Below are 27358 nucleotides of genomic sequence, written 5' to 3' on the forward strand. Positions count from 1 at the left end.
TATCTTGCAAACCAAAATGGGGTTTCCACAACAGATACGGAGACTCTTGGGAGGTACTGTTCAGAGCACTGCTTTCCTGCTGGCCGGGGTCATGGAAGCAATATCAGACTGTTTAAAGCCCTCTCACATTACATGTTTCAATAAATACTTACTGAATTTAATCTCGTTAGCTGAGAATGGAAATGTTTGGAAATGAGCCGCCTGCTGCTTGAGCTGAGCTCACCAAATCTGGAACACATTTACACGTAAATCATTCCAGATTAACTTACAGTGTACTGTGTCCAACATGCTCTCTAACTTACGGTAAATGAATATGATTTTAACAAGTTTCCAATAGGAAATGCAAAATATCTCCAAGGCATGACTGACTGAAGGAGTTTCACCATTCGTTGTTGGTGTCGCTTCATAAGACTAGTAAATATCTTGCTCACTTCACATTAACTCTTCCCTGGCGGAACACTGTCCTGAGCGTCTTACAAAGGCCAACAGAAGACACTGCTTGTCCCAGGTATTCTTTTCAGGAATTTCACTGATCTGCTTTAGTTAGAGGATGTGAGACCTGAATCACAGAATCACATCATTTATATCAGTGGTTCTCAGCTGGGGGTGACTTTGCTGTCCATGACCAAGGGACATATTTGGTTGTCACAGCTTGAGGGTAAGGGGTACTGCTGGCACCCGGTGGCAAGAGGCCAAGGATGCTGCTAAACATCCTACAATGAACAGGACAGCCTCTAACTACCAAGAATTACCTTGCCCCGGATGTAAATGTGTCAAGGTCAAGAAATCCTGATTTATGAAGAGGAAAAGAACTATAGCTATATCTTTGAAACAGTATAAGTGCTGTTTCCCTTACATGCATGTGATTGCCTTCCTTAGGAGAATGGGCACGCTAGGGAGAAAAAGGCAGCTTAAAGAAGGGACACAGAATACTGTTTTTTTTCTCTAGAAGTTTGTTCCTTGTGATAGAGGCAAGAATCTAAAACCAATGAGAACTCTCAGTACAAACTACTCTTCCAATTCCATCAAAACAAAACCCTACATCAGAAACTTACTGAAAACAGGACCCTACATCTAACCAAACTAAGAAAAGAATAATCTTTCAAAAATCTACTAAAAAACGTATTACCACTGTCATAAATGCCTAACAGCTTTTATATAATTCTATGAAATAACGGAAGGAAACAAATAGTAAGCTCCTTGGAGGCAGAGATTACTTTTCAGTTTTTGTCCCATCATTGCATCTCCAGTGTCCAGAACAGTGCCTGGAACACAGTAGAAGCTCAATAAATATGTGTTAAATGATTAAATGCAAAAAACCCAAACTCTTATCAGAATCATTTTGGAGAAAACAATTCTCTTTTATACCACTTCGTGTGTGTACAATTTTGAGTAAGGAATGTTTCTGCACAGATCTTGTGCACTCTCTTCACTTCACTGACAAACATGAAGAAAATGAAATAAATCAGTAAATGTGGGCTCGGTCATTAAAACTTAATCACAACGAAAATATCTGTGTAAGAACTTGTGGTCTTCTTCCTCCCACTTGAGGTGGTCAGACTAACCATTTCCTGATGAAAGAATCAGAAGATGCTATATGAGTTGTACTCAGTGTGACTTTGGGCTCCTTGACACGAAGCAAAGTTCTGAGCATTCGGGTTAAAATAAAAACATCCTTATTACGTACAGTGTTCTGTGGTGTGGCTTTTAAGGCCTGTGCTGTGGGTCCATCATGAACATATAATGCACTAATACATTTGCTCAAGATCTGTGGGGCACTGGGAAACGCTGAGTAATGCCACTTGAAAGTGGGGCCCTGGAGGGACTCTGATCAGTAAGTCACACATCATGACCTCATGAGCATCGTCCTCTGCTTTGCTATGCCTAGAAAAACCGATGCACAGCACTTTGACCAGCAGGATCCTGTTCTTGTGGTGAAGCCCCCTATTCTCCAATTCTTCTGTAAACGGAAGGGCTCTGTTTCTACTATGTAAATAAAACCTGATTTACTTAAAATTTCCTTAGTTTTCTCATATGTGACACAAGAGCATTAAGCAACTCGGGCAGAAATTGCCAAAGAGAGAATCATTCAAGGATTGCCACGTCCCCTTCCTGTGAGCAGGCATGATGGACGTCATCAATCCATCACAGCGCCTTCTGGTGCTACACCACGTGTGGCCTCAGAATCCTTCTTCACGTAGCCCTTGAGTGGTTGACTGAAGCTGACATGAAGGATGGAATCTATCTGCTACTCTGGGCATAGGCTACTTCGATCCAGAATGAGTCTGGTCAAACGTACATTCCCTCCACTGATGCCACAGACCCCAGTCTGGTCTGCTAGACGCACATCAAACACAGATACGCTCACATTTCCTCATATGCCAATCAATAAAGCAACATCTGTATGCCCAGGTTATAACATCGCAGGACTTGTGAGATTTCAGGTGTGTGAGAGAGCTAGGTACCAGAAAAGGAAAAAGGCCACTGGCAGTCTTCTGCAAAAGCAAATTACTTTCTCTTGAGACACGTAAATGGGATGGCAGGAGGAGGAAGGTGAAACTGACAACAAATAACTTTAATCTCAGCAGTGTAAGCACGATGCCTCAGAAACCAGCCTAGGTGGGTGTGGAGAAGTGAAGAGCCCTCCAGCATAAGTGGCATCCTTGCTCCCAACAGCCCAGACTCTGGAGAGTGATGGTGAAGCCACACTGGCCTGTGCTCTGATGTGGCATGTTTCCTGGGGCTGCCGTTCACTATCCCTTTAGCTGGTCTCTGCTTTACCTGGGCAGGTATCACAATGAAAGGAAAAGAACGAGAAAGGGAACTGAACTAAGAGCCTAGAAACCAAACACAAGCAACCCAGATGGGGACAGCTGGAAAAGTATTGAAAGCTGAACTGTAGATAGACTGCACAGTTTCACACACTTCTCTGGGAGAAAAGCAAAAACTGGCGGTTTAACGAGCAAACACCCTTTTCCAGTCAATAGTAATAGCATGAGGCAAAAGGATACGATGTGGCAGAGACACATCAGAAATGTGTCGACTTCAGCACAGAAGATTCACGGCAGGGGACTCCCGATCCTTGTAAAATCAGAAATACCCACAAGAGTCAACCTGAGGTATTTTGCTATGTTCTCGATAGGGAAAACTAATCCCCTGAAAGTTTAGGGAAAGCTTTCCTTAATTTTCCCCACATAACTACCAGAAGCAGGACATCTAGAGACAGAGGAGGGCCTCATTGGTAGCAATGGTAGTTGGGCCACAGCATCTGTCACCCCAATGTTTTAGCATTTTCAGTCCTTTACAATGTGGCTTTACTCTTTGTGGGACCCTGGGTCCTGACACCCCACAGGGAGTGTGGGCAGTGCTGTCTTCTGGGAACAGCAAGGGCAGAGGTGCCAGGGATGACTGGAGAGAAAGCAGGCTGGGCCCTCTTTGAAGCACAAACACTCCCCAAGGCCCTGAAGCAGGGAAAAGGTCGCAGCTGGGGTGACACTTGAGAGATGTAAATACTTGAGGCCTGAACCACACACAGCACTAGTATTGGGTCCAGCCAGTGGCCCCAGCTCAGCTATGAAAAAAGAGCACACAGGACTCTGCCAGTGAGGGAAAATCCTCTTTTTGCTGCCAACTGGAAGGAAGGCGTGAAGTACGTGCCTTGCTGAAAAGGTGGTGCAGTAGGCAGATCTCTAAGGTGTGCCCAAGTTTCCCACCTCCAGTGGATAAGCCCTGGATAATCCCTGGGACTTGTGGATGATGGGATCAGCACTCCTGTGATTAGGTTATCTTCTTTGGCACAGTTGACTTTAACAGAAGAGGGATTATCCTAGATGGACCTGACCTCATGAGGTGAGCCCTTGGAAGGGATAGGCTCTTTCCAGAGGAGCAGATTCAAAGTGTGAGAGGCATTCCATGGGAGGGATAGTCTCCACTGCTGGCTTTGAAGACAGAGGGGGCTATGTGGGTGGCCTCTAGGAGCTAAGAACAGCTCCCAGCTGGCAGAAAGCAAAGAAACAGAGACCTCAGTCCTACAACCACAAGGAAATGAGTTGGGTCAAGAACCCAAAGAAACCTGGAAATGAATTCTTCCCTAGTCAAGCTTCCAGATGAGAACGCTGTCAGTCAATACACTGAATTCAGCCTTGCGTAAGAGCCCAGCCACACTGTGCCCGGACTTGTGACTCAGAACTGTGAGCTGATAAACGGGTGTTGTTTAAGTCACTAAGTTTGTCATAATTTGTTACACAGCAATAGAAAACAAAAACATCTTTTGGTGGGATGAGGCACCACAGAGATGAAGGCTCCAATCTCAGCAGTGATGACCAATATCAAATGAAAGCTCACTGCAAGCCAGGCGCTGTGCTATGTACTGGAACATGTTGTCTCACTAAGTTCTCATGACAGTCCTAAGACGTGGGATTGCTATTTCCCCTCATTTTACAACGGAGGAACAGAGAAGTTTGGGAATTTGTTCACAGCTCAGTCAGGGGTGGAGATGGGATTTGGAGCCAGACAGACTGATTTCACGGCCAGCACATGGCGCCTCTACACTAGCCTTGCCTCCTGCTCTATGGAATCCTGGCTAATCCACGCAAGGGTGTGGGCGCGAGGGTAGGAGGTGTGGAGGGAGAGACCTGTGGAGAAGACCCCTGACTCCAAAGAACCCAACCTCAATGTGCATGACTAACGAAGGCCCTGATTTCAGGGACTGGGCCCCACTGCCCCACATTCACGGCCCACCCCCTAAGACAGTGGGCTCTGCAGGGGTGCTGGGACCACGCCAGGTGTGGTGAGTCACCAGCTTCCCTGATGTGGTTTGGCATCTTAATGAACGTTTAGCCAATGCCATTAAAGCAGCCCTTAGTTTCCTGATACTTCCTAGATGTGGCGGGGTATTTATATACACCACGAAGGAGTTAGCACTGGGTTCCTTGATGTAAAAGTGAGCTGTCCTACTGCACTGAAAACATGATGTGCTTTATATCATATAAACTTTCTGGAACACATTTACTGCATAAACTGAGCTATACATGTAATGTTTCCTCCAAGCACAAAAATAACAGATTTCTACTCTTGGTGGAGCCCTGAGAGGAAGAGCCCCCCACAAACACAGGTGATAAAATATTATACCTTTGGGGTAAGAAGGCTGATGTAAAAGCAGGAGTATCTACAACGTAGACACTAGCCACATGCAACAATGGGAGAACCAGAGCCTATTTAAAAATCAAGTCAAAACTTTGCTTCAGAAATAATAAGAAGTGGAGTTGGACCCATTCGATCATTTACACATGGCTTTGCAAAGACCCTCTGGAGGGTGAGGAGGATGGACCTTGTTCCACACCGCACAGCAAGGGAACCGAACTAACAGAAATCACTCTTAAAATGTCACATTACTTTAAGAAAAAACCACATTCCCGGCACCTACAATATTTGTTGGCTTCCACTCTCTGGCTTCTCCTGTTCAAATGACCCCCAGGCCGCAAGGCAGCAGCTCACACTCCGACAGTTCTCTTTCCCTCTGTACAACTTTCCGTTCCCCAACGCCCAGGGACCCACAAGCACCTAATAAAAAAGAAATGGAAGCATCAAACCCCAATGGTGAGATTTAACACGGCAGTCAACTAACTGCTGGAACCAGTCCCAAACCCAAGTGGGCAAATGAGGTTTTAATACCAAACTGTGGAAATGCTCCAAAAGGAGCGAAGAACGTTTTCTTCTTACATGCACTTCACTTTGGATGTCAAGGTTAAGACAAGAGTGAAATGGCGATAAAAATAAAGATGTATTTTAACTGTCCATGCCAAACAAAGGGTTCAGAGAGAATTAGGGCACTGATTGTCCTTCAGGCCTTCCCCCACCCCTTTTTGGACCTTAGAAAAGTTCCCTGTGGTTAGTATTTTAAAATTTTATCTATTTTTATTGAGATATAATTCATATTCCATAAAATCACCCTCTTAAAGTATACACTTCAGTGGTTTTTAATTTGCAAAGGAAACCATTACCACTATCTAATTCCAGAACATTTTCATCACCCCGAAAAAAACCTGTACCCATTAAGCAATTACTTCCCATCACATTCTCAGCCTAGCCCCTGGCAACCATGAATCTACTTTATGTCTCTGTGGATTTGCCTACTCTGAGTATTTTATTTTTAACATCTTTATTGGGGTGTAATTGCTTTACAATGGTGTGTTAGTTTCTGCTTTATAACAAAGTGAATCAGTTATACATATACATATGTTCCCATATCTCTTCCCTCTTGCATCTCCCTCCCTCCCATCCTCCCTAATCACCCCTCTAGGTGGTCACAAAGCACCGAGCTGATCTCCCTGGGCTATGAGGTTGCTTCCCACTAGCTATCTATTTTACGTTTGGTAGTGTACATATGTCCATGCCACTCTCTCACTTTGTCCCGGCTTACCCTTCCCCCTCCCCATATCCTCAAGTCCATTCTCTAATAGGTCTGTGTGTTTATTCTCGTCTTGCCCTATGTTCTGCATGACTTTTTTTTTTTTTTTTTTTAGATTCCATATATATGTGTTAGTATACGGTATTTGTTATTCTCTTTCTGACTTACTTCACTCTGTATGACAGACTCTAGGTGCATCCACCTCACTACAACTAACTCAGTTTCATTTTTTTTATGGCTGAGTAATATTCCATTGTATATATGTGCCACATCTTCTTTTTTTTTTTTTTTTTTTTTTTTTTTTTTTTTTTTTTACTCTATCAAATCCTTAACTTTATTGGCATAACAACTGTTCCTATATCTATGACTTATTTTTTTTTTTTTTTTTTTTAAACATCTTTATTGGGGTATAATTGCTTTACAATTGTGTGTTAGTTTCTGCTTTATAACAAAGTGAATCAGTTATACATATACATATGTTCCCATATGTCTTCCCTCTTGCGTCTCCCTCCCTCCCACTCTCCCTATCCCACCCCTCCAGGCTGTCACAAAGCACCGAGCTAATATCCCTGTGCCTTGCGGCTGCTTCCCCCTAGCTATCTACCTTACTACGTTTGTTAGTGTGTATATGTCCATGACTCTCTCTCACCCTGTCAAAGCTCACCCTTCCCCCTCCCCATATCCTCAAGTCCGTTCTCCAGTAGGTCTGCGTCTTTATTCCTGTCTCACCCCTAGGTTCTTCATGACATTTTTTTTCCCCTTAAATTCCATATATATGCGTTAGCATACGGTATTTGTCTTTTTCTTTCTGACTTACTTCACTCTGTATGACAGACTCTAGGTCTATCCACCTCATTACAAATAGCTCAATTTCGTTTCTTTTTATGGCTGAGTAATATTCCATTGTATATATGTGCCACATCTTCTTTATCCATTCATTTGTCGATGGACACTTAGGTTGCTTCCATGTCCTGGCTATTGTAAACAGAGCTGCAATTAACATATTGGTACATGACTCTTTTTGAATTATGGTTTTCTCAGGGTATATGCCCAGTAGTGGGATTGCTGGGTCATATGGTAGTTCTATTTTTAGATTTCAAGGAACTTCCATACTGTTCTCCATAGTGGCTGTATCAATTTACATTCCCACCAACAGTGCAAGAGGGTTCCCTTTTCTCCACACCCTCTGCAGCATTTACTGTTTGTAGATTTTTTGATGATGGCCATTCTGACCAGTGTGAGACGATATCTCAATATAGTTTTGGTTTGCATTTCTCTAATGATTAATGATGTTGAGCATTCTTTCATGTGTTTGTTGGCAATATGTATATCTTCTTTGGAGAAATGTCTATTTAGGTCTTCTGCCCATTTTTGGATTGGGTTGTTTGTTTTTTTGATATTGAGCTGCATGAGCTGCTTGTAATTTCTGGAGATTAATCCTTTGTCAGTTGCTTCGTTTGCAAATATTTCCTCCCATTCTGAGGGTTGTCTTCTCGTCGTTTATGGTTTCCTTTGCTGTGCAACAGCTTTGAGGTTTCATTAGGTCCCATTTGTTTATTTTTGTTTTTATTTCCATTTCTCTAGGAGGTGGGTCAAAAAGGATCTTGCTGTGATTTCTCTCATAGAGTGTTCTGCCTATGTTTTCCTCTAAGAGTTTGATAGTGTCTGGCCTTACATTTAGGTCTTTAATCCATTTTGAGTTTATTTTTGTGTATGGTGTTAGGGAGTGTTCTAATTTCATTCTTTTACAGGTAGCTGTCCAGTTTTCCAAGCATCACTTATTGAAGAGGCTGTCTTTTCCCCACTGTATATTCTTGCCTCCTTTATCAAAGATAAGGTGACCAAATATGTGTGGGTTTATCTCTGGGCTTTCTATCCTGTTCATTGATCTATGTTTCTGTTCTTATGCCAGTACCATACTGTCTTGATTACTGTAGCTTTGTAGTATAGTCTGAAGTCAGGGAGCCTGACTCCTCCAGCTCCATTTTTCTTTCTCAAGATTGCTTTGGCTATTCAGGGTCTTTTGTGTTTCCATACAAATTGTGAAAATTTTTGTTCTAGTTCTGTGAAAAATGCCAGTGGTAGTTTGATAGGGATTGCATTGAATCTGTAGATTGCTTTGGGTAGTAGAGTTATTTTCACAATGTTGATTCTTCCAATCCAAGAACATGGTATATCTCTCCACCTGTTTGTATCATCTTTAATTTCTTTTATCAGTGTCTTATAATTTTCTGCATACAGGTCTTTTGATTCCTTAGGTAAGTTTATCCCTAGATATTTTATTCTTTTTGTTGCAATGGTAAATGGGAGTGTTTTCTTAATTTCACTTTCAGATTTTTCATCATTAGTGTACAGGAATGCTAGAGATTTCTGTGCATCAATTTTGTACCTGCTACTTTACCAAATTTATTGATTAGCTCTAGTAGTTTTCTGGTAGCATCTTTAGGATTCTCTATGTATAGTATCATGTCATCTGCAAACAGTGACAGCTTTACTTCTTCTTTCCCGATTTGGATTCCTTTTATTTCTTATTCTTCTCTGATTGCTGTGGCTAAAACTTCCAAAACTGTGTTGAATAATAGTGGTGAGAGTGGGCAACCTTGTCTTCTTCCTGATCTTAGTGGAAATGGCTTCAGTTTTTCACCACTGAGGACGATGTTGGCTGTGGGCTTGTCATATATGGCCTTTATTATGTTGAGGAACGTTCCCTCTATGCTTACTTTCTGGAGGGTTTTTATCATAAATGGGTGTTGAATTTTGTCAAAAGCTTTCTCTGCATCTATTGCGATGATCATATGGTTTTTCTCCTTCAATCTGTTAATACAGTGTATCATACTGATTGATTTGCATATATTGAAGAATCCTTGCATTCCTGGAATAAACCCAGTTTATCATGGTGTATGATCATGGTGTATGATCATGACGTATGATCATTTTAATGTGCTGTTGGATTCTGTTTGCTAGTATTTTGTTGAGGATTTTTGCATCTATGTTCATCAGTGATATTGGCCTGTAGTTTTCTTTGTGACATCTTTGTCTGGTTTTGGTATCAGGGTGATGGTGGCCTCATAGAATGAGTTTGGGAGTGTTCCTCCCTCTGCTATATTTTGGAAGAGTTTGAGAAGGATAGGTGTTAGCTCTTCTCTAAATGTTTGATAGACTTCGCCTATGAAGCCATCTGGTCCTGGGCTTTTGTTCGTTGGAAGATTTTTAATCACAGTTTCAATTTCAGTGCTTGTGATTGGTCTGTTCATATTTTCTATTTCTTCCTGATTCAGTTGGCAGGTTGTGCATTTCTAAGAATTTGTCCATTTCTTCCAGGTTGTCCATTTTATTGGCATAGAGTTGCTTGTAGTAATCTCCCATGATCCTTTGTATTTCTGCAGTATCAACTGTTACTTCTCCTTTTTCATTTCTAATCCTATTGATTTGAGTCTTCTCCCTTTTTTCTTGATGAGTCTGGCTAATGGTTTATCAATTTTGTTTATCTTCTCAAAGAACCAGCTTCTAGTTTTATTGATCTTTGCTATCATTTCCTCCATTTCTTTTTCATTTATTTCTGATCTGATCTTTATGATTTCTTTCCTTTTGCTAATTTTGGGGTTTTTTTGTTCTTCTTTCTCTAATTGCTTTTGGTGTAAGGTTAGGTTGTTTATTTGAGATGTTTCTTGTTTCTTAAGGTAGGATTGTATTGCTATAAACTTCCCTCTTAGAACTGTTTTTGCTGCATCCCATAGGTTTTGGGTCATCGTGTTTTCATTGTCATTTGTTTCTAGGTATTTTTTGATTTCCTCTTTGATTTCTTCAGTGATCTCTTGGTTGTTAAGTAGTGTGTCGCTTAGCCTCCATGTGTTTGTATTTCTTACAGATTTTTTCCTGTAATTGATATCTAATCTCATAGTGTTGTGGTGGGAAAAGACACTTGATATGATTTCAATTTTCTTAAATTTACCAAGGCTTGATTTGTGGCCCAAGATATGATCTATCCTGGAGAATGTTCCATGAGCAGTTGAGAAGAATGTGTATTCTGTTGTTTTTGGATGGAATGTCCTATAAATATCAATTAAGTCCATATTGTTTAATGTATCATTTAAAGCTTGTGTTTCCTTATTTATTTTCATTTTGGAAGATCTGTCCATTGGTGAAAGTGGGGTGTTAAAGTCCCTTACTATGATTGTGTTCCTGTTGATTTCCCCCTTTATGGCTGTTAGTATTTGCCTTATGTATTGAGGTGCTCCTATGTTGGGTGCATAAATATTTACAATTGTTATATCTTCTTCTTGGATTGATCCCTTGATCATTATGTAGTGCCCTTCTTTGTCTCTTGTAACAGTCGTTGTTTTAAAGCCTATTTTGTCTGATATGACAATTGCTACTCCAGCTTTCTTTTGATTTCCATCTGCATGGAATATCTTTTTCCATCCCCTCACTTTCAGTCTGTATGTGTCCCTAGGTCTGAAGTGGGTCTCTTGTAGACAGCATATATAAAGGTCTTGTTTTTGTATCCATTCAGCCAATCTATGTCTTTTGGTTGGAGCATTTAATCCATTTACATTTAAGGTAATTATCGATATGTATGTTCCTATTACCATTTTCTTCATTGTTTTGTGTTTGTTATTGTAGGTCTTTTTCTTCTCTTGTGTTTCCTGCCTAGAGAAGTTCCTTTAGCATTTGTTGTAAAGCTGGTTTGGTGGTGCTGAATTCTCTTAGCTTTTGCTTGTCTGTAAAGGTTTTAATTTCTCCGTCAAATCTGAATGACATCCTTGCTGGGCAGAGTAATCTTGGTTGCAGGTTGTTCTCCTTCATCACTTTAAATATGTCCTGCCACTCCCTTCTGGCTTGCAGAGTTTCTGCTGAAAGATCAGCTGTTAACCTTTTGGGGATTCCCTTGTGTGTTATTTGTTGTTTTTCCCTTGCTGCTTTTAATATTTTTTCTTTGTATTTAATTTTTGATAGTTTGATTAATATGTGTCTTGGTGTGTTTCTGCTTCGATTTATCCTGTATGGGACTCTCTGTGCTTCCTGGACTTGATTAACTATTTCCTTTCCCATATCAGGGAAGTTTTCAACTATAATCTCTTCAAATATTTTCTCAGTCCCTTTCTTTTTCTCTTCTTCTTCTGGGACCCCTAAAATTCGAATGTTGGTGCATTTAATGTTGTCCCAGAGGTCTCTGAGTCTGTCCTCAGTTCTTTTCATTCTTTTTTCTTTATTCTGCTCTGCAGTAGTTATTTCCACTATTTTATCTTCCAGGTCACTTATCCGTTCTTCTGCCTCAGTTACTGTGCTATTGATCCCTTCTAGAGAATTTTAAATTTCATATTTTGTGTTGTTCATCACTGTTTGCTTGCTCTTTAGTTCTTCTAGGTCCTTATTAAACGTTTCCTGTATTTTCTCCATTCTATTTCCAAGATTTTGGATCATCTTTACTATTATTATTCTGAATTGTTTTTCAGGTAGACTGCCTATTTCCTCTTCATTTGTTAGGTCTGGTGGGTTTTTATCTTGCTCCTTCATCTGCTGTGTGTTTCTGTGTCTTCTCATTTTGCTTAACTTACTGTGTTTGGGGTCGCCTTTTCACAGGCTGCAGGTTCATAGTTCCTGTTGTTTTTGGTGTCTGTCCCCAGTGGCTAAGGTTGGTTCAGTGGGTTGTGTAGGCTTCCTGGTACAGGGGACTAGTGCCTGTGTTCTGGTGGATGAAGCTGGATCTTGTCTTTCTGGTGGGCAGGTCCACATCTGGTGGTGTGTTTTGGGGTGTCTGTGGCCTTATTATGATTTTAGGCAGCCTCTCTGCTAATGGATGGGGTTGTGTTTCTGTCTTGCTAGTTGTTTGGCATAGGGTGTCCAGCACTGTAGCTTGCTGGTCGTTGAGTGGAGCTGGGTCTTGGTGTCCAGATGGAGATCTCTCAGAGGTTTTCACTGTTTGATGTTACGTGGAGCTGGGAGGTCTCTTGTGGACCAGTGTCCTGAACTTGGCTCTCCCACCTCAGAGGCGCAGCCCTGACACCTGGCTGGAGCACCAAGAGCCTGTCATCCACACGGCTCAGAATAAAAGGGAGAAAAGGAAGGAAGGGAGGGAGGGAGGAAGGAAGGGTATAAAATAAAATAAAATAGTTATTAAAATAAAAAATAATTAAGAAAAAAAATTTAAAAAGTAAAAAAAAAACAACAAAAAAACCCAGACAGACAGAACCCTAGGACAAACGGTAAAAGTAAAGGTATTGAGGCAAAATCACACACAGAAGCATACACATACATACTCACAAAAAGAGAAAAAGGGGAAAAAAATATATATTGTTGCTCCCAAAGTCCACCTCCTCAATTTGGGATGATTCGTTGTCTATTCATATATTCCACAGATGCAGGGTACATCAGGTTGACTGTGGAGATTTAATCCGCTGCTCCTGAGGCTGCTGGGAGAGATTCCCCTTTCTCTTCTTTGTTCTCACAGCTTCTGGGGTTCAGCTTTGGATTGGGCCCCGCCTCTGCGTGTAGGTCGCCTGAGGGCGTCTGTTCTTCGCTCAGCAGGACGGGGTTAAAGGAGCAGCTGATTCGGGGGCTCTGGCTCACTCAGGCCGGGGGGAGGGAGGGGTATGGATGCGGGGCGAGCCTGCGGCAGCAGAGACCGGCATGACGTTGCACCAGCCTGAGGCGCGCCGTGCGTTCTCCCGGGGGAGTTGTCCCTGGATCACGGGACCCTGGCCTTGGCGGGCTGCACAGGCTCCCTGGAAGGGGTGTGTGGATAATGACCTGTGCTCGCACACAGGCTTCTTGGTGGCAGCAGCAGCCTTAGCGTCTCATGCCCATCTCTGGGGTCCGCGCTGATAGCCGCGGCTCGTGCCCGTCTCTGGAGCTCGTTTAAGCGGCCCTCTTAATCCCTTCTCCTTGCGCCCCAGGAAACAAAGAGGCAAGAAAAAGTCTCTTGTCTCTTTGGCAGCTCCAAACTTTCCCCGGACTCCCTCCCGGCTAGCCGTGGCGCACTCACCCCTTCAGGCTGTGATCACGCAGCCGACCCCAGTCCTCTCTCTGCGATCCGACCTCCGAAGCCCGAGCCTCAGCTCCCAGCCCCTGCCCGTCCCGGTGGGTGAGCAGACAAGCCTCTCGGGCTGGTCGGCACCGAACCTCTGTGTGGGAATCTCTCCGCTTTGCCCTCCGTACCCCGTGGCTGCGCTCTGCTCAGTGGCTCTGAAGCTTCCCCCCTCCACCACCCGCCGTCTCCGCCCGCGAAGGGGCTTCTAGTGTGTGGAAACCTTTCCTCCTTCACGGCTCCCTCCCACTGGTGCAGGTCCCGTCCCTATCCTTTTGTCTCTGTTTTTTCTTTTTTCTTTTGCCGTACCCAGGTACGTGGGGGAGTTTCTTGCCTTTTGGGAGGTCTGAGGTCTTCTGCCAGCGTTCAGTAGGTGTTCTGTAGGAGTTGTTCCACACGTAGATGTATTTCTGATGTATCTGTGGGGAGGAAGGTGATCTCTGCGTCTTACTCTTCTGCCATCTTGAAGCTCCCTGAGTATTTTACATAAATGGCATCATGTAATACATGGATTTTTTGACTGGCTACTTTTGCTTGGCGTAACATTTTCAGGATTCATTCATTTTGCAGCGTGACTTAGTACTTCATTCCTTTTTATGGCTGAAAAGTATTCGATTGAATGGATATATCACTTATTGCTTACCACTCATCAGCTGACAGACATGAGGTCTGTTTCCACTTCTTGGCTATTATAAATAGTGCTGCTGTAAACATTCATGAACAAGCTTTGGCGTGGACATATGCTTTCTATTCTCTTGGGTTAACATTTTAACATATAAGGAATTTATATAGATAAGAAAACTCTAAGATTAGGTAAATGGGAAAGCACGTGAATTGGCAATTCAAAGAAAGTAAAAAACAGCTTGTGAAATATATTGCCCTCCAGTGGTAATCAAAGAAACACAATTTAGATTAGTGAGATACTTTCACTTCTAAATTAACAAAAATTTAAAAAGACGTCTGCCCAATAGTGATGACTGTTCTCATACACTGTGGGTAGAAGCAGGAATTAACGTATAAGTTCTTGCAAACCAACTTCAATATTATCAAAAAATCTTAAAAATGGGTCTGCTCTTTAACCTCTAAATCCGTGCTAGAGGCTTAAAAAAAAAAAGACACATGAAGAGATCCTATGAAGTGTTATTTATAATTTGAAAAATTATAAATATGCTAATTATTTAACAAGAAGGCAATGGCTAAGCATATCGTAAGGCCATAATGTAAAGTTAAGCACAAGTTGAAACTTATACTTACAAAAAATTATTAGTAATATGGAAAATATTATAATATTTTCCATTAATATTATAATTAATGGAAAATATAATAATATTTTCCTGTTATACTAAGAAGGATCACGTGATTGCAAGTATATAACAAATGCCTAGCAAATTCTTTGGAAGGAAAGATACCAAGATGCTTGCTGGTGGTATGTAGGGGATAATGCTATGAATGATGTTCTTCCTTCTCTGTTTCTTTATTTCTCAGATTTTCTATACTGAATCCACCAGTTTTAAAAATGAGACTAAATCACCTTTACTTGTTAATAAGAAAGGTCCTTTTAATCTTATCAATTACTGACTTAATTTGTATATAAGTTGATAGCAACCATACAATGATGAAGTATGCGTTGTGAACTGAAAAATTAAGAGAGTTAGAGAAAGTGATTGATTCCCAAGCCTGTTAAGAGGCAACCTCTCCTTCCAGAAGGTGTCAAGATTAAAGGTACCAGAGAGACTTCTGAGTGTGTTTTCATCACATCTGTGCTGGGAAGAGGCAGTGAGGGAGCAGAGCTGAGAGTGGGTGGTGAAAGCGCATAGAGCCTCCATAAAAATCTAATTAGGGGCATAGATTAAGCAAAGCTGTGATATATAATCAACTCAGTGGACCATGTAGGTGGCAAGTGGCAGAATCTGGGATAATAGAATCAGGAGTGGGGTGGCTGGGTTAGTGGGTTCTTGAGAATCTCTGGGCCCCATGTTCCTAGGTACCTGGGGAAACCCAGTAAACTCAGGATGACAGTACTCGTTCAGGTCACCCTTGAAACCCAACCAAGGAGCTCTGGTTACTGAGGACCTCTCTGTAAGTGAGGGCCTGAAGACCCCACATTGGCACGACTCTAAGAAGGGGTGGAGGATGAAGCAAAGCACTGTTGTTCTTTGGATGCCTGTTACAGGCAAAGGGACTTGTTCAGGGCACCAGGCAGAAAAATTCTGTATTTTGCTCTCATTTTCATCTTGTTGCCTTCAGCCTTTCCTTTTGGGACGTTCAGCCTGGCCTTCTGATGCTTTGACTTTTGAGCCACAATCCCTAGAATCTGGGACAATCCAAGCGGGGCATGGAATAGTAACCAGCACTGGTTTATTCAACCTGAAGTTTTCCAGAAACACAAAAGATGTGACAAAGATGTTTCTTCCTAATGTAGATCTTTAGAGTTAAGCCTCTTTCCACTCTCCTTGGCTCTGTTCTATAAAAACCACCACAGAAAAACAAAAATAAAAACAAAAATGTGGGCTTCTATTCGTGAACCAGCAAAGAGAAACGGGAAAGTCAGTGTCACATCTGGGCCAGAGCGGCAGAGACTGGCTTTCTGGGCTTAAAAGGCCAAGGGCCCAAGGGTCAGGCTGTCACCTGGCGGAGCCACAAGAAGACACATTAGCACAAAGCGGCTGTTTGAACAGGCGTCATCAACACCCCCTCCCCACCAACGCAGAGAATGAAAGCCAAGGGGGTTCACTCTCCAAGGCTGTCATCAACACCCCCTCCCCACCAACGCAGAGAATGAAAGCCAAGGGGGTTCACTCTCCAAGGCCGTCATCAACTCCCCTCCCCACCAACGCAGAGAATGAAAGCCGAGGGGGTTCACTCTCCAAGGCCGGACAAAAACCAGCTCTGCCAATCTTTCCAGTCTCTACAGAGGTTCCTTGCCAGATGATTCTGCAAATGCGGCCTCCTCCTTTAAAAAAACAGTGAATTCTTTTTTCCTTTAATTCACCAGTTCCAGCCAAGAAGATCCATTGCTTTAAAGAAACAGAATGGACTTTGAATAAGCATATTTTTGTTCTTCTTTTTGCCCTTGAGCTCATGTTTGTGTTGACCGCGCCTCCCCTTTCCACCGATTACTTATCTGGTTATGAAGTCAGAGCCCATCAAAATCTATTGCCCTGAGAATTTGGTGTTGGGGCCATTTGCATTGTTTTTGGAACTGAGGCTGACGCCTTTTCTTTGAAGAAGGACATGAAGCCTGGTCCCTCCTCCCCTGGATCTTTATGTTGGCACTTTCTCAAGTTGCAAGGAATCAGCGACACCAGCAGTCATAACTTTTGCATCCCTTGCAGTGGTTTAGAATTTCAAAGCTTCTCGGCAGCTGTTTTGGTGTGAATGCTGATAAAGTAGCTGTCAGAAAACTGACCCCTCTCTAATTCCCCCGGCCTCTACCGGGACAAGGAACAACTGTGACAGTGATGACGGGAACAAAGGGAGCAGAGAGGCCAACCGCCTCTAGGCAGCCTCCTCCCACCACCTCCTCGCCTAAAGGAAATGAGGACAGTCTCTGCCTTCCCTTAAGTTTACATTCCTTACCCCTGGTGGGCCCAGGCTGGTTGATTATGTGGTACCTGCTTCAGTGAAGCCTTCTCAAGAGGTCTCACTCATGAACACAAGTTGAGTACCAACACAGACACAAGGAAATTAAAAGGAGGGAGATAACAAGCAGGAAGAGGAGAACACGGAGTCCCCTGAAGGCAGTCAGAGATGCTTTCCCCAGCAGCCATAAAAACAGTATTTGGGATGACAAATTGTGGCCACTTTATATGGGAGGAACATGGGTTATGTGGGCTAGATCACTCGTTGATGACCTACTTGGCAGGTGAAATCCAGTCAGATGTATGTTAACAAATCCAAAAAGGGAAGACTTAGTTTATATACCAGCAAACATCTTATGAACGCTATGATAAAATTTATGGTAAAGCAATTCAGTAGTGACTTTTTGCTTGGCATATACATGAGGCAGATTACGATTTTTCTCAGTGTTGTCTTGTAGAGTAATTGAACTTGAGGTTATCTCCTTAATGACGACAGCACAGCTGTTTATCTTCCCTTTTTCTGAGAGCTTGCAGGATTCTGGTGTCAGATAGGGTTGCCCTGGGCCTGAAGGGAGAGAGGCCCAAATCCACATGACTGAAAATAAATGAGTAGTAGTATCCTACTGACAGGATAAAAGCTGGTGAGGGGTGTGGCAGACTTCTAGCTGTGCCACCAAATCCACCCCACTTCTTCCACGGTAACAGAGTTTTAGGCTGAAGACTAAAATTTTCAGACTCCCTTGCAGCTATGTGTGGCCATGTCACTTAATTCTGGCCAACTGGTTGACAGTGGATGCTATATACTCAACTCTTGCGTTCCTTAAGAAAGACTGGGTTGCCCTCCATTGTCTTTCCCATTTCCTGTGGGCTGGAAAGTGGATGTGGTGCTGGTAAACTGGCATTAACCACGCAGAGGATGGCAACCCATCAGGGAATGGCAGAGCAGTAGGACAGAAGAAACCTGGGTCCTGGAAGGCCTTGTGGAGCACAGCTTCAACCACCCTAAAGCTCTGATCTTGAGTGTAACATGAGAGAGGCATGAATATCCATCCTGTGTGAGCCACTAATTTTCTGGGGGAAGTGAGACGGAGTCTTTTTGTTATAACAGGTGGCCTGTACCCCAACACGAGGAGGAGGTAAATCTAACACAGAGGTAAAGGGAGGCTCTGTTGACCACTTGTTTGCTTTTTCCCCAGACTCTAAAACCAATCGGAGCTTCTGACCTCCTTTGATACTGACAGTTAAACTTGGATTAAGGCAGGTTAGTAGGATAACAACCAAAATGAATTGTAACAATAGCTACCATTTATTAATAACTTATTTTCTTCTTGGTACTTCACATATGGTATTTCATTCAATCTGCAGAACAACTTTGAAAGGGTATTTCACAGTAAGGAATCTTGGGCTCACAGAATTTAAGTAACTTTCCCAGAGTTACCCAGTCAGTAGGACCTGGATCTAATTACCCCATGTTGCCTTTTGAGAAACATGCTCTGCTCCTCATTAAAAGATAGATTTAATGATGTGACAGGAGCTGGGCATCGCTATGTCCTATAGTTTTTATTTTATTTTTTACACTATGGCTTAAAGTACTCTTTCTTACTGTGGTTTTCAGAAGGCCCGACTATGTCCTCCCCTTCCCTTTGTTGCTAAAATGAAGAGTAACTCATGATCTGGCTCAAGCAGCTCAGGCACTGATGCCCTGCTTTGGTCTTAACCCACATCCTCCCTTGCCACACAGCAGCTCCATTTCTCTCTGGCTCTACCCTAGGGTTGCTAAGTACAGCTGTTCTCCTCCTGAGCTGCTGGAGATGAAGTTAAGAAGAAAACAGAAACAAGAACAAAACTTCTCCCATCCTCCCAAACAAAAGTTACTCAGAAATCACCATAGTAACAAATCACCAGTTTTCAGCTGTTTCCTCTCCCTTGCATTCTTGTCTCTCTGCGCACATCCTTTTATTTACATTCAGCCCTACCTCCAGCCTTTGTTCAGCAAACACGTTCTGATCTTCCTTAAGTGACAGTCACTGTGCCAAGGGCTGTGGAGATAGAGTCAAGTAAATCAGGCCCTGCCTTCGAGGAGCTTATATATACTTAGGAGGGAGATAAGCAAGTGAATCAACGGACTCGGCTTGGGGAGAGAGCGCAGGCGGAGCCCGAAATCATCCAGGTTGGCGGCTGTGAAGGTGACTGGACATTGGCCGGGGGAGAAGGAGGTGGGCAGCATGTGAAGAGCAGAGGTGTGGTACAGCACGGCTTCATGTGGCTTACTTGATTTGGCCCTAGTTTTACAGAGCACTGAAACACCTGCCAGGCATATTGCGAGGCTCCTGGCTTCAGAGTGAAGGAGCCAGGCTTCTCCTGCTCAAAAGGAGCTTACAGTTTAATGGAATGGATGTGTGCAGCTGGGAAGGTAGCTAGAAATGAAGCCAGATCATAACCAACTACATGTCTGTTCTACGGAGTGCTCACCATGGTACCCGAGGCTTTGCTACATGCAATAAGCAAATTATCTCCTTTGATCCATCAGCAGCCCGTGAACTGGGTATTATTATCATTGGCACTACTTTCCAGATGGGGGAATAAGTGTAGGAAGGTCAAGTTACTTGCCCAAGGACTCACAGCTAAGTTGACTTGGATTTTAACCCAGACCTGGCTGAATCTAAGATATATACTCCTAGCCATGGGCTAGCAGGCTAAAGCATGTGTACCTTATCCAGCTGATACTTGTCCCGTATTAAGTGGGATGAAGCTGGCTCTTGGTAGACACATACTGAAACAGGGAAGAGAAAAGAAGCACAGGGGAGCCACACAGCCAGTCGAGAGTGGGAAGGGACTGCACACAGGTAGATGGAGAGGCATCTGAGTAAGATGTGACTTCCTCAGCTGGACAAACAACTCTATCCATTCTAGCTACCTGTCTATGCATAATTCATTCCTCACAAATCATCCCCAACTGTAGCAAAGCTGTAGCTTTTGTTGCATGTAAGAGTAAAGATCTGAATCCATATTGCTGCAGAGGCAATTTATATGGGACTGTGTAAGTTACATTTTCTGAGAGCCCTGCCACAGAAGGAACCCCAAGATCTCCTGGGGCTGGTAGGATGGAGGTTTGTACTGCAGCTGTGTAGATGGTTGTCTAAAAATGACAAAACAGACAACAGCGATAGACAGACATCTGCAATGCCAGACATCTGGAGAAAGACAACAACTCCCCACTAAAAAGGGTATGTGACAGCTAATATCCAACAATGTCCTCCGATATCCACAAGAGGAGCCTGAAGAAGGTGCTAAGGTTAGAGGTGCGGGGGAGTGTAAGGGAAACAGGGGCCCACCAAACCCTCCAACTTTGGACAGTTCACTCCATCAAGTCAAACAAGATCGTCTTTATCATGATGCCGAAGTGGCAGGTATACCTCCATTTTACATGAAATTTGTAATATGAACAAATTCTTTGGGCTAATGTCAGAAGATGGCCCATGTTTTAGCCATGTCAGCTCTGCTTACATCTACAGGCTCACCATGGTCAGGGGATGGAAACTTCTGTTCGTCCGCCAGCGATGGTCATCCATTGGCAGCTCTGAGCAGCAGTAATCTGTCCCAGTGCCAAGCAGAACTGGCCTGTCCCCAGTGTTCACACCGAGCTCCTGGGGAGCTGCTTTATAGACTCCAGGTAATGATGACCCAAGTGTGGCGTCATGCTTGGCCCCAGTTCTGGTTCAGTACGACTCAAATGGCCTCAGCGAGCCACAGTGGTACACGCTTGGAATGAGCCCTGTGTAATTCTTTTTGACAAAGGCTGACCCGACATGCTAATTAGCAGCCCGAGTGAAACAACAACTGTCCTGTGTATCACCAGCCTACACATCCTTGGTGTTCACTATTCCACCAGCTTTCATTTTCAATCTGGACACGCATTGCCTGAATGCACTCCTTTTTCTACCCTTCCCATTTCCTAACCATCCTGCCTCTCTTCTAAGATTTGCATTTTCCACATAGGTTCCATTACTAAAATTAAAATGTTGCTAAAAACATTAGTGGATCTATGTATCTCTTATAGAATGGACTGGTTATTTAGACCAGTTCCTGCCTTCCAAATCTACTAAGCTGTTTACTAACTTTTTCTTAACTATACCTGAACCGTTTTAAATCTGTTTCTGTTCTAACGTGCTTGCTGGCTAATCCTCCCTGCCATTCTTTTAATGATTTCTTTTGTGCCTCAGACATGTGACTCTTCTTCAGCTTAAAATAATGGATCAAATAAATTTCTCTCTCTTTTCCTTTTGACTCTGCTTCCCCTTGGCAAAACAAGCAATTTTATCACTTTTTCGGTAGCAGAGCACTTTTGCTTTCTCACTTAGGCCAGGTGACAAAAGCAACATTCATTTCCAAACCAAACCAAACCTACCCCCGAACTCCTCTTTCATTTCTGTACTGTAATTCCAACATAAAGGAGTAAAGCTATTGGCAGAATTTTCAGTCTGCCAATACCAAGTACTAGTGAAATTGAGGAACAACAGAATTCACATATACTGCTGGTGGAAAGTAAATTGGTACAACAACTTTGGAAAAACAACTTCACATTATTTAGTGAAGATGAAAATGCATCTATCTGACAAGCAGCAATTCCACTCTTAGACAAACACCCTAAAGAAACATGCCTACATGAACTAGGGATTATGTATGCTCTGCAGGTCTGGGAGGCCCAGGAACCTGTATTGTTATAGATCCACAGGTGACGTGTGGGCCTCACTCTACTGCAAGGGTCTGGGATTGAAGGTTTATAATTTCAACTCCAATCTGTTTTTGGAGCTGGGTCCCCCTAAGACCTGTGTTTGCAGCCACAGGAAAGCTCCTGGGGGAGGAGTGATGGCGAGAGGCACATCAAGCCTGACGGTTGTGGGACTATCCTCGGGGTGCGGATCCGATCTGGTCAAAGACAGCTAGAGCCTGAGGATCTGGGCAAATTCACCATTGTTTCCTCCTCTTCCTTCTCTATCACCCCTGGTTGCCTGGGCGAGGTTTAGGCTTGTGAGGTGCTTGGAGCCAGCATCATCGTCATCATGATTATCATCATCGTCTTCACGTCCAGCAGAAAGCCCTGCATCGCCCACCCCTTCGGGAGGCTGCTCTGAATGTGTGTCCCCTGCCAGGAACGAGGAAGCTCCTAGGCGATTCAGGAGATAAGGCTGAAGCGTGAGCCCTGGTAAAGAGCCACAGTTTTTCTTTCACACACAGGTGGCGCGTCCTCTCTGTGAACACCTTTCCACAGGCATCGTGCTTGTGATCCTTGGTGAGCTGAGTCCAACACAAGGGCAACGCCTGGTGTAACCTGGCCTTTAATAAACGCTTTCAAATGATGATGGACAGGAAGTGAGATAATGAACCTCTTCTAAAGAAGCGAAGGGAACTTTCTGCCTTCCTGTGTGAAGCTGCCCCCGCCTTCCTCCCGGCGCTGGCTGCTCTGGTTCAGGGAGGGTGTGTCACAGGGCCTCTGTCGCCCTCCCCTCCATTCATTCCTCCTCCTGATGCCAAGAATGGCTTCCACCAACTCTAAAGACAAATGGAGAAAGTGCACAGACTGGCTAGAAGGTCTCCCTCTGCTGGTCTCTTCCCATAACCTTCCTATTCTGAAACTGAAATGTCCCCAGGCCAAAGTACCGATTACCACATAGCTATTGTTCTTTTAGATTTCAAAATATCTCCAAGGTGTCAACAACGCTACAGATTCCTCTGGGCACCTGAAACCTGCCCTGTTATTCAGCATCAGTTATGTACTGAGGGCGGAGGCAACTTGTTTCGCTTAAATTACCAACTCATAATAATGTGGGGTTCTGGCCAGATGCACACGTGTGGGAGACGATTTTCGGTTGGGAGGAAGTCAAGGGGACGGGCTGACGTCAATACAAACGGAGCTTGGGCCGCACAGAGCCCATCTCCGCAGGACTCGGCCTTATGCCCACAGCCCTGCCAGGGTTCTGTCTCCCGTGGGCTGCTGTGGTCCCTGCTGGAGCTGCCCGCCTTCTGCCCAGCCAGGACCCTCTCAAGGGAGGCCCAGGCTGGGCAGTCCATTACTTAGGCACGTGGGACAGAGACAGGAGTGATTTTTCTTTTTCTTTTTTTTTTGTGGTACGCGGGCCTCTCACTGTTGCGGCCTCTCCCGCTGCGGAGCACAGACTCCGGACGCGCAGGCTCAGCGGCCATGGCTCACGGGCCCAGCCACTCCGTGGCACGTGGGATCTTCCCGGACCGGGGCATGAACCCGTGTCCCCTGCATCGGCAGGTGGACTCTCAACCACTGCACCACCAGGGAGGCCCTGATTTTTCTTTTAATGGTTTTAATTCCACTCCTTCAGTTCTGAGATGGATTTCCTTCCACTCCTCTCCTCTTCTTCCTCCTCACTTCTCATCACCTCAGGGTGTCAGAGGGTAGAAAGCCATGAGTGAGGGAACAGTTTATATCTTGAGTAGGTCACCAAAATTATTCTGCTTTCTGCCCTGTAAAATGTAGATTATGCCAATGTTTAAAATAAGAATAGATATACTCTATACTAGTAATTACTAATAGGAAGGTATCCTGATACCCGATCACCTTTGATCTAAAGAAAGAAAACATCAATTTCATTTGGTTCAAATTAGTAGACAGCACCTAGACCATTATTTGGCCACATAGTAGGTGCTCAGTAAGCTGTAGATGTAACAGGCACACATATATGAGGACAGGAGGCACGCTGGAGCCTGAGGGCTCTCTCAGGTCATGACTTTGTACCCCAGGTGCAAATGACATCCACTGGCTTCCTGGCAGCCCAGGAGATGGACTACCAGTCTGCCATCACTGGTGATCAGTCACATGGCCAAACGAATCGCCGTGGATTAGGGATAACATTTAACAAGTTTAACTGAGTAGACAACAAAATGAACTATGCTGATAGAAATTAAAAGAAAATAAAAAAGCAAATGAAGACGGGAGAAAGCTGAATTTCTGCCTAACCTTTACCTGGTTTCAACTCAAGAAATAATCTACTGCCTAGAGTTTTCAAAAGGAATGACAACAGTCAACGATACTCACGTTATTTAATGTCAGTTGAAAGGTGGGGATTGGAGGGTTGTTTATCTTTTAGAGAGAAAAAGGAACTTTTAGTGTAACTCTTGGGTTAAAAATCTCAGTCTGAATCACACCATCAATTTAGTGACCCCAATTTCAGGGGTCACTAAAACAAAGGCACTTCAGTTGAACAGCAATTTTTGCATGTAATAAGCTAATTTTCACCTAAATATTGATATAATGTTCAAGCACAGACTTTTCAGAAGCCCTACTCTGATGACACATAACACAGAGAAAAGCACATGGAACTCAGGACAAAAGGGGTTATATTCAGCTCCACGACTTCCTCAAAACCATGAAGGGACAGCTCTGAAAGCCCTGGCATCCTTGGCAGTTTCTTGGCCTGGACTGCTATGAAATCAGCTTAAAGGGAATAAGGAACAGGTGGGTTTGGGGCAGTCATATTCTGATTCCTCACGGATCACTTCCGTGGCTCCGTGGAGCGTCATCAGCATCTCCCGTCACACCGCTCAGCCACAGGGCCTGAGTCACCTGACCGCAGGATCTCTCCTGACGCACAGGGACCTTCACAGACCAGTGGGGCTGCTGGACCCAATCAGATGCTAGATGCTGGGAGGGCCACCATCTCAAACTCACCTGAGCAAGAGTCACTTGGGCCTTCTCCTTTACCTATGCTGAGGTAAGAGCAGGGGACTCTGCCAGCCAGATTAGACATGAACCCTCTGACCAGAACTGGATGATCTGGAGGGATGTGGCTTTGCAACATTTTGGGTCAACTGTTTTTGGACTGTGGCTTTTGCTGATGGCGATCGTTCCTGCTAACCATATACCTACCCACTGACCTATGTGCTCACCACTTATTGTTTGCTGCAAATAGGCTCACTGGATTCAGTAATGAAAAGGAGGAAAAGACAGAGGAAAAAGACACTTTGCTTGGCAGTGCCTGCAGACTCCCCAGAGCGCTGGCAGTGGCCCCGGCTCTGTGGTGTGAGGGGCTGCCCAGCCCATGAACCTTGTGAGGCTAACACAAACCGTGGGAGAGGTCTGTGCATCCAAGGTCAGCAATGCTGCTAGCACACAGCCCTGAGGTTGAGAGGGGGGAGGACAGTGGCTCCTGCAACACACAGAGGTTCTGTCATGTCCTCAATTCTTCGCCGAAAGAAGTCTAAAATGCTTCTGACTTCTGGGTGGAGACCAGGGGCTGTGAGTGGCAATGCAGACAAGGAAACCAAAATATGGAACTGAAAACTTATTTGGTCACTTGAAGAGTTTTCACTTTTGGATTCTGGCCAATTGCTCTTTTCTGTTACATTAAAAGAAAAATAAACTCCAATGCTAACTTTGAGTCCTCCAGTTATCCTGAGAAGGTAGAGAGAACGAAAGCAGAACGAAGAGAATAACTGGCCACTGTTGGGCCCATAAGGTTAGGCTAGTTAGACACCCAATGGACTCCTGGTGAATCCCGCATTGGAGCCACGCAGTCCTCCTGGTTACAACCCGCAGGACAGTTGAACAGGACCACGAGGCACACACCTGATCACAGCCATCCACGAGCCGGGAAAAGTACAGAGCTTAAGACAACTGACCCTCAGGCCTCCTAAGTGAAGGACACGGATCTCAGACCCATGGCCTGTCACTTATCTGTATTTTCTCATTTACTTGAGAAAAACAATGGATGCACACAGTGTTACTATGTAGCTAACAACTGAGTTAGTCATGTCACTCTGAAATAGCATAAGTAAAAACAGACTCAAACCCAGAGACAAATCATTCCTTGCTTATATTTTCCCTATAGACCTGACCTCCAGGGTCAGGTCTAAGATGGAGTGAGGCACTTGACCTGGGAGCAAAGTTTAGAGAGAAGCCATAAAGCTCAGCTCAGGATAGAGAAGATTGCGTTGAGATGTTATTTATCTTGATTTCTGAGTTTTTTGGGGGGATGCCCTAAATCATGTGCTGTAGGAGGGTGCCTCATTTGCCCCTCTCTGGTCCCAGCCTGATGAAAGTTCATCAGCTAAAGTGTTAAGTGACTGGAGAATGCCCAGTTACAAAATTATAGAGGAAACTAACCAATAGATTGAAGAAAGACTCTTCAAATGCAGCCTACTGTTGGCCAAAGACTTGTACTTCCAGGAGTTTTCCTAAGCAAACAACAAGGATGTGCAAAGAGATTTAACAACACTCACAGTGTTATTCATGATAATAAAAAACTGTAAACAGTCTAGGTACTCACCACAGGGGATTAACAAAGTATGGTATCACACCAGATTCCTCTGCAGCCATTCAAAGTGATAATGTGGCAAAATATCAATAATCTTGGGAAATGTTCACGATTCAAAGTCAAGGGAAATACACAAGTTACAAAACACTAGATAGACACATGCTCCTACTTCTCCTGCTTTCATTCGCCTCCACTACAGTCCATCCTCTACACGGCAATCACAGTGATACACTTTTCTTTCAAGTCACTCCTAGTCTTAAAATGAATTCCTATTACATTTAGGATAAATTTAAAGCTACACAGCCATCCCTGCTCTGGCCCCTGCCTATCTGTCTGGCCTCCTCTGCTACAGCCTCCCGTTCATGCCTCTTTTCTAGCCAGATGGGCTGCCTTTATGGCCTCTGCACAAGCTTTTCCCACTGCCTGAAATGCTCTTCCCCCAAATTCCCACACAGCTGGCTGCTTCCCAGGAGTCAGGTCTCAGCTCAAATGTCACATTCTCAGAAAGGTTTTTCCCGGCGTCAACTCGTAACTGGCCACTGCCTTGTCACTCTATCATATCACTCAGTTTTATTTCCTTCATAGCACTTAACACTCTCAGAAATGACCTTATTTAATTATTTATTTTCTTGTTTACTGTCTACCTCCCTCCATGAGAATGAAAGCTCCATGGGGGCTTTTCCTGTTTACTGTGTACCCACAGGGCCCCAAACTATGTCTGGCACAGGGCAGACACCCAGTAGACGGATGCTGAATGACCGCAGGATATATACATGTGCATTCACATTAAAAAAAAAGGACTGGGAGAGCACAGCATAAAAGAACGTCTCTGGATACAGAGATTCTGGATGGTTCTAAGTTTCTTCATCTTGCTTGTTTTCATTTTATACAACAATAATGTGCTACCTTGGAAATAATGAAAACAAAGTTTTCCCTCTATTTTTTAGAGTATGGTCACTAAGAAAATGTTGCCTGATACAGCTGGATTGAGACCAGAACCACAAAATGCCAGAACTGGAAGAGATCTCAGAGGATGTTTGGTTCAATCCCATCT

At 43.9% G+C, this 27358-nt stretch overlaps 1 protein-coding gene across 6 annotated transcripts in view; it reads right to left on the reverse strand.

Moving 5' to 3' along the window:
- Nucleotides 1-27358, reverse strand: part of FYN (FYN proto-oncogene, Src family tyrosine kinase) — a 208334-nt gene that overhangs the window by 56121 nt on the left and 124855 nt on the right. Inside the window, exons 4-5 of one of the 6 annotated variants that reach the window (XM_089921948.1) lie at nt 13771-13909; nt 5426-5562 (exon numbers count right to left, since the gene is read on the reverse strand). The exons of 3 other annotated variants lie outside the window; for them this stretch is intronic. The gene's annotated coding sequence lies outside the window, so the exon portion shown is untranslated. The remainder of the gene's footprint in view (nt 1-5425; nt 5563-13770; nt 13910-27358) is intronic. 2 more of the 6 variants (XM_022554585.3, XM_089921949.1) reach the window with 2 other exon arrangements.

This window comes from Delphinapterus leucas, chromosome 12, assembly GCF_059928025.1.
Source record: "Delphinapterus leucas isolate spDelLeu-1000000601 "Yukka" chromosome 12, BTC_Dleu_Yukka2, whole genome shotgun sequence".
Classification (NCBI taxonomy): Eukaryota; Metazoa; Chordata; class Mammalia; order Artiodactyla; family Monodontidae; genus Delphinapterus; species Delphinapterus leucas.